Genomic DNA, 7491 nt, shown 5'->3' with positions numbered 1-7491 from the left:
CCACTGAGAACATATCAGACATCAGCCACAGGAAAGGGGAGGTTGGAAGGAAAATGATGTGGTTTTGAGGTTGGGAAGCCCTGAGTTTGAATCCCAGAGTCCAGCATTTACCAGCTGTGTATCCTTAGGCAAGTCACCAAGTTCCTCATGTGTAAAATTGGGCTGATACCTCTCATGCAGGCTGGTGTGGGATTAGGGATAATTTATAGGAAGCACTTAGGATACTGCCTGACACTGACAACCCCTCAATTAATGACTGTGACTGTGACCAACTTAGAGCCCCCTTTCTGACCTCCCAGGTAAGGCTGACCCTGTCCTCCCAGATCCCAGACGGGCTGTCTCCTCTCTCTCCAAGCTCAGCAGGTAGACCACTGGAAGGCATTCCATTTGTGTGCTTCACCCCCCATCACCACCACTCTTCCAACCATGAGCTCATTGAGGGCAGGGACCCTGTCTGAATTATTTGGATCTCTGTCCCACACAGCAGTGACATATCTGAATTCCAACCCTGACCTCAGAGATAAAGAAAGCCCTTCCTGGGTACCTGCCCCCATTTGTCTTTGTGTCTGCGGCTTGGCTGAAGGGAATGGGCCTTCTGGGAAAGGGGCAGCCGTCACTATCAGACCCTCATCCTGGGGTGCAGGAGCACCCCAAAGCTAGCACATCACCCCTCTAGTGAACAACCCCAGGTTGATCCTGCCCCTCGGGGCAGCAAGGTGCTGGCATGTGCAGGCAGGGAAGCACTAAGCCCTGGGTTGGGCATTTTCTCCATTGTTTCACTCTCTCTCTCTTATCTCTAGCTGGTTAGTGATTAACTGCTCTTTGAAGGTTTCCCAAGCATCCAAAGCTCCCCAGGAGTACAGGTGGCCACTGGGTTAGAGCAGGAGAGCCTGACTCAGGGCCTCGTTCTCTCTGCAAGAGAGGGAGGACCCAGAGGCACAGCTCTGGGGTCATGGGCCTCGTGGGGCAAAGTCAAGAGGCTTGGCACTGTGCTACCTGGCAGGGGCTGCTGGGAGGAGCACTGGGGAGGCATGCTATGGGTGTTCCTTCCTTGGAAGTGTGTGTGTATTTGGGGGAGCGGGGGATGACAACCAGGACCTGAGAGAGAGTTGACTTTCTCTCCCACTCCTACCTCCACCCACTCCCAGGAGCTTTCTGTACAAACCTTTGTGCATGTAGCTTCTATCAGATAAGAGCTACATTTACCCACAGCCCCTGTAGGTTGGAGCAGCCACCTCCCATGCTTCTTTAGTAAGCCCCACCTCAGATGGGCCACCAAGGAGACCAGGCAGAAATAGGTGATTTGGCAAGCACCATCCAGAACTTTCCAGGGGACACAAAGATCATTTCCTTTCCATAATGTGTGTCTTTCCTCCACCTATTCCTTCCTTTAATGCTAGGATTTTTTATTTGAGGTTTGGACTTCCATAGAGGGCCTGAAAGGAGATCTATGAAGCCCTAAAAATACACACAATGAGCAAACTGGTTGATAGTATGCATCAAAGCACATCTTCTTAGAAATGAGTTTCTATACTCAACCAAAATGATGTGAATCAGATCTTGTCATGTGTCACCCTAAAACCCAGTCCTCACTTCCTGTTTACTCCATCATGTTTACTGCAGGGTGGGGAAACCCTTATAACATAGGTGGCCCTGCCGACCCTCTACCACCCTCCCTCCTGCCCCCTCCCCTCAACACCCCCTCCTTGGCTGCTGCTGTTTCCTCTCTCTGCCTCCAGCTTCCCTCCAGCTCTTCTCCCAGCTAACCCCTTCTCCTGGTTCCACTTCACCTCCAACATCACACTCTCAGAGAGGCTGGCCACAACCACCCTGGCTGCATCGTTATCACCTGTCACCCCTGAGATCCCTGCAGCACCCCGTCGATGTCCTCATAGCACATACTAGGCCCTGCTTTGTTTCTTTAGTGTTTTGAATGTAAGCTCCCTGAAGGCAGGACTTCGTGCAGCTCCCTGCTAAAGCTCCAGTGGTTCACAGACCACTTAGGGTTCAAAATATCTGTAGGATGAACAAATGAATGTGAAGCTTTCCTTGGGTTCTCGAGGAGTTGGGTGTAAGCCACCATATTTAAGAAGTATTGATCCAAATCAGAGATCAGCAAACTATAGCCTTTGAACCAAATCAAATTCACTGCTTTTATATAGCCAGCAAGCTATGAATATGTCTTTGTTTTTAAATGACTGAAAACTCAAAAGAAGAAGAATATCCAGTAACACATGAAAAATACATAAAATTCAAATTTCCATGCATCTGACTGAAGTGATACTGGGACACAAGCCCAGTTCACCACCACCACCTCACACTCCAGCGGCACCACTGCACAGCTGTGACAGACACTGTCTAGCCTGCAGTATGTCCTGCCTGGGCCTTTACAGAGAAAGTTTGCTCAAGTTAATGCTTAGAAGGGAGGCAGAGGTGGAATCCAATTAGATACAGGAAAGGATGGGAAAGAGAATGGAACAAAAATATAAGAAAAGGGTGAAGGGAAAAACTATATGGAGAAGAAAAATAACATTTCACTGTGTTTGGTGATTTAGCTGCTTTATTTCTCAGCTCTAGACAGAACTTCAAGCAGAGGCAAAATCTTTGGTCAAGAAGCCTCATTCCCAGATTCTGTGCTTCCTCTGAGCACCTGTTGCCTGTTGACTGTTCAGCAATCAGCGCGGACCCTTCCCCATATCATTTCCTGTTCCAGACATTTCTCTACGCAGAGATCAGAGCTTGGTTGACCCTCTTAATACCTTACAGTCCTGCTCTCTGCTAAGTGACAGCAGCGATAAAGACAGGTTTCCTCTGTATACTTTCATCCCTTCCTGTGCTATCCAGCATGGTGCACGGCACATAATAGGAAGTCAGTAAGTACTTGTTGAGTGACTAAATTAGTCAACCAACCATTTAGAGCTTTTAGAACTATTTAGTTCAGTTAACCACCATTTCTCCAGTGGAGGACCCCAGTATGGGGCACTTTTATAAGGGAGATACTTGGCGACAGACAGACCCTTCTCAACAATGTTACAACCCACTCAAAGACCGCTCTATAGAAGCCTGAGGACTCTCATCCTGCTTCCCCAGCTTCCTGCCCTGCTTCCCCTTCTGTGGAGCTACCCATCTCATGCCCAAAGCCCCTTTCTTCTTGTCCTAGGACTGTTCTAAGCCCTTGGCTGGTCCAGGGGAAAATAAGTAATAGAACAAGGATTGGCAAGGGTGGATGAGTAATAGTAGAAAATGGGTATTATATTTGGAAACTCATGAGCAATGGCCCTGGAAATTCAAAGAGACAAGGGGAGAGTGAAGAGATGGGGAGGAATTAATTTCAGAAGTATGACTGATGCATTAATGAAGCCAGCTGGGAGAGAGCTATGCAATGTGCCCAGTTTCTTTGTTTGTTTTCGATGACACCATCGACTGAAAGCTCTCCACCTCCTTGCGCCTTCCCCACATTTGTTAGAGTGGCTGCTGGTGGCACCTACCAATAATTCCTAGGGGATCCCAAGATTGGAGAAGAGGCAAAGACTCTGACTTGCAAAGTCCTTCTTTTAAGGCAGCAGGAAGGACCAAAGGAAGAAAGCCAGATGGGAACAACAGAGAAGCAACAGGTAGACCAACCACAGAACCCCTAGTAGAAGAAAATCAGATTAGGTAGATTGACCTGACTTCTGCACGTGACCCATCGCTTCCAGGGTAGAGAGAGAGAGACCTTTCTTAGGATTCCCCTACCTGCACATTCAGTTTGCAAAGTGCCATTGTCTCTTCCACGATGCGTGGCTGTTTTTGCACCAGTGAAATTCCAAAAGAAAATATAAATGTTTATAAAATATATGGTCTTTTTCATTCAAGTAAAATTTATTTTATTGAGGGAAGTCCCAGATTGAAAGAAATATATATTCTTACAACTTAAATTCACTGCTAAAAAAAAGTAGAAGAAAGTCAATAAAAACAGAGCACCACTGAACACATGAAAAGATGCTCAACCTCACCTAGAATAAGAGAACCACACACTAATACACGAAAGGCCGCCCCATATCCTTCCAAGTGGCAAAAGTAAAAAGTCTGATGATAATAAATATTGGCCAGGAGGTAACAAGGAAGGAATTCTAACCCACTGCAGGTTCAGAACTATGGATTATTATGAACACTTTGGAGGGTGATTGGTTAATTCTAGTAAAGAGAAAGATACACATGCCCATCAAATACAAGAGCCCTTGATGGGCTTTCAGGAGGGAGCTGGGGCCTTGGAGGGGATGAAGTGGCTGCTGAAGGTGTGCCCAAGGCCCATGGGGAGGGGAGAAATAGCCCGGTTCTCACTTCCTCCAGCCTCCTGCTGGTGCCCGCACTGGCTGAACTGGGGAGCCCGAGAAGCTCCTGCATCCTGGAGCATCAGACCTGGAGGGGGAGAGCAGACAGGGAGGGGAGCTGAAAGGAGAAAAGCCACATTCAAATACAAGTCCTGGGAGACACTAACACATACTCTTAGGTGATAGTTCAAAGATATTCATTTTATCACTATTTATAAAATGAACAATTGGAAAAACCTAGATGTACTTCAGTAGGAGAATGGATAAATAAATCATGACAGTATTCATATTTGTTGTTTCATTCATTCTTTCTCATTTTTTTAGTCAACAAATTTCCATGATTTCTTATTAATATATGTGTAAGAATCATGTGGAACACTTGTTAAAAGGGCAGAATTCCCAGCCCTGCCCTCAGAGTCTGAGTCATAAGTCTGGGAAGGGGTCTGAGGGGGCATTTTTTCTGAGTAAAATATGTGATGCTAATGCAAGTGGCCTTTGAGATCTAATCATTCATCATGAGGTTAGATTTCAAGCTGGATTACAAAACTAAGTGGGCCACATGTGGTCCCTGGTGACTCATTATTTACTAGGTAGAGCCCTGGATTGCCTGGATTGATTGACAGGATTGGTGGGGGAGGATTCAGGAAGCATTTCTCTGCTCTAGAACTCAATCCTTTCATGTACAATGAGAAAGCCAAATCAGAGGATGGTTCAGTATTTCCTTCCATTTCTCACTTCTGTGAGTCTCTCCCAGGAAGGATGTGTTGCCCACTAAGTAAGCATAGTTTTCCAAGGAAGCCCACAGCCTACCTCTGGATAGAGCCTCCTCTACAGTTAGTAACACTCCTTTAATTGGAACTGCCCTATGTGATCCCTGTACACTCTCAAAGTATCTTCATCAAAGCATTAAGTTGCATTTAGAGAGCATTTCCCAACTGAATACAGATATTTTAATGTCTTGAAAAAAAATCAATGCCTGCTTGGTAGATATCAAAACTAGAAAACCCAAGAATATCTGATTAATTATTTGACTGTCATTGAACTGAGTAGGGTTCAGGCAAAGGTTGGCCAAATCCCCTACACATGCTTACCTCCCAGCCTCTGTGGACAAGGAAAAATAATATTGACTGAAGGTTCAAATAAAAACTTGATTCTGTGCCATCTCTGTTCTCGTGAATCTTGGTCATTGTGGAGGCCTTGATCTGACCTAGAATCTTAGCCTTGGGAACTTTTTCAACTTTTAAATTGAGTCATGAAGTCTTGCTAAGGTACAGGATGGAGTAGGGCAGCTTTTGTAGCTCCAAGACAGATTCGATGAACAAAGATCTGTGGGTGGACTTGTGTCCAGGCAGATGAGAGGACATGCTTTTTCTGGCCTGGTTGCCCTCAGATCAGTTCCCTGAGCTTTTCTCCTTTCAGCTCCCCTCCCTTTCTGCTCTCCCCCTCCAAGTCTGATGCCCCAGGATGCAGGAGCTTCTCAGGCTCCTATGTGAGCCCAGCCTCAGCCCCAGTTCAGCCAGTGTGGGCACCAGCAGGAGGCTGGGGGAAGTGAGAAGCTGGGCTATTTCTCCCTTCCCCATGGGCCTTGGGCACGCCTTCAGCAGCCACTTCATCCCCTCCAAGGCCCCAGCTCCCTCCTGAAAGCCCATCAAGGGCTCTGGTGACATCGCCTTCTCCCTTTCTCTCCTCAGCCTACAGCTACTAGTGACTTTCTGCTCCCACCAAGCTTTGAGTTGCTTTGTCATCCTCTATTTGGTTTCACGGATCTTCTGCCACCAGTGTGATCCCATTCCCTGCACTGAATTCCCTCTGTTAAAAACACCTGAGTTCTTTTCTGCTTTCCTGGTTAGACTCCAACTGACATAGGAGGTAACTGGCAGAAGGTAATTCTCAGCACAGTCAGTGTTACAATAGTTTGTGCTCCATACTCATCAAGAAGTTTGTCCTTTTCAAAGCCTGTTCATCTCGCTAAAGCCCACAGCACCCCTGAGACACAGACAGGGCAGGAATTCCCAATTTTATTTTACAGAAGAAGGAACAGGTCTAGAGATGGTGAAGTGATAGGCCAACGTTGCACAGCTAGTGAACTACAGAATAAAAACTAGAATCCAGGTGCCTGTGGGCTCGTGTTAATTTCCCTATGTCATGTGGGCACTTCTCTTTCTCCCCAGTTCTTACCACCAGAAGACCTTCTTTATGGATCAAAATAAGGATTCATTTGGGTCTCATTTGCACTTGATGAAAAGGTGTTATAACTATTCAAATTGCACACACAAAGGAGCTCAAGGGAGTATTCACTTCTATTTTGATCTTTGTAAGTATTTTGCATTTAAGTCAACCAGGCTTTGTCAGCATTCTGTAAATCCTAAAGTAGTGTTTATCAAAGTTAGAATTATATGATGGGGCAGGGGAGGTTCTGGTAGACACTTGGATTCCTTGGCCCCACCTCCACCTACTGAAATGGAAAATCTGAGGCATGGGTACTGGCAAGGTATTTTTTTAATCAGCATTCCTGATGATTCTTATGAAAAACAAATGTTTAGGGACACTCTTCCATGAAATAGAGCAAAGTTGTCATCATCCCTGGAGAAGAGAGAGGGATCAATGAGATGGTGAAAGGGTGGGCTTCTGGCTCACCAAATAAAGGCCCAGCCCTCAGACTTCCAGCCTTGATAAGGAGTGCCACTGATGACACCCTACTGGGAGTCAGGCTTAGTCTCAGTGCAAGGTTCCATTTGCTTTTCACAGCAACCCGATAAAGTAGTGATTTTAATTCCCATTTTACACATGAGAAATCTAAGACTCAGATTCAGTAACAGGTGCTGAGTCACCCAGCTATGACCCAAACTCCAAACAATTCTGCTTGACTCCAAAGTTGAGCTCTTGTCTGTCCAAGACAAACTTCCCAGAATGAGGCCCACTTCATCTCTGAACAATCATGGGCCAATTATATGCTGAGCTGGCTCTGTGTGGGGCATCCAAATCCTGTTCTCCATTTGATTTGGGTTTTCGTAGTGCTTGTTCCTGAATGAGGCACCAGTGCAGTTGCAAAGGGGGCTGGCAAGTGGTGGCTGACCCCTCCTCCCCCAATTCTAAACCAGGTGAGAGGAAGGGATCCTGGCAGGTGAAACTCCCAGTTGTCTCTTGATTGTCCTTATCAATTTTCCTCAGGGGCTCT

Source organism: Manis javanica, chromosome 11, assembly GCF_040802235.1.
Source record: "Manis javanica isolate MJ-LG chromosome 11, MJ_LKY, whole genome shotgun sequence".
Classification (NCBI taxonomy): Eukaryota; Metazoa; Chordata; class Mammalia; order Pholidota; family Manidae; genus Manis; species Manis javanica.
Note: the sequence above shows the minus strand (reverse complement) of the source record.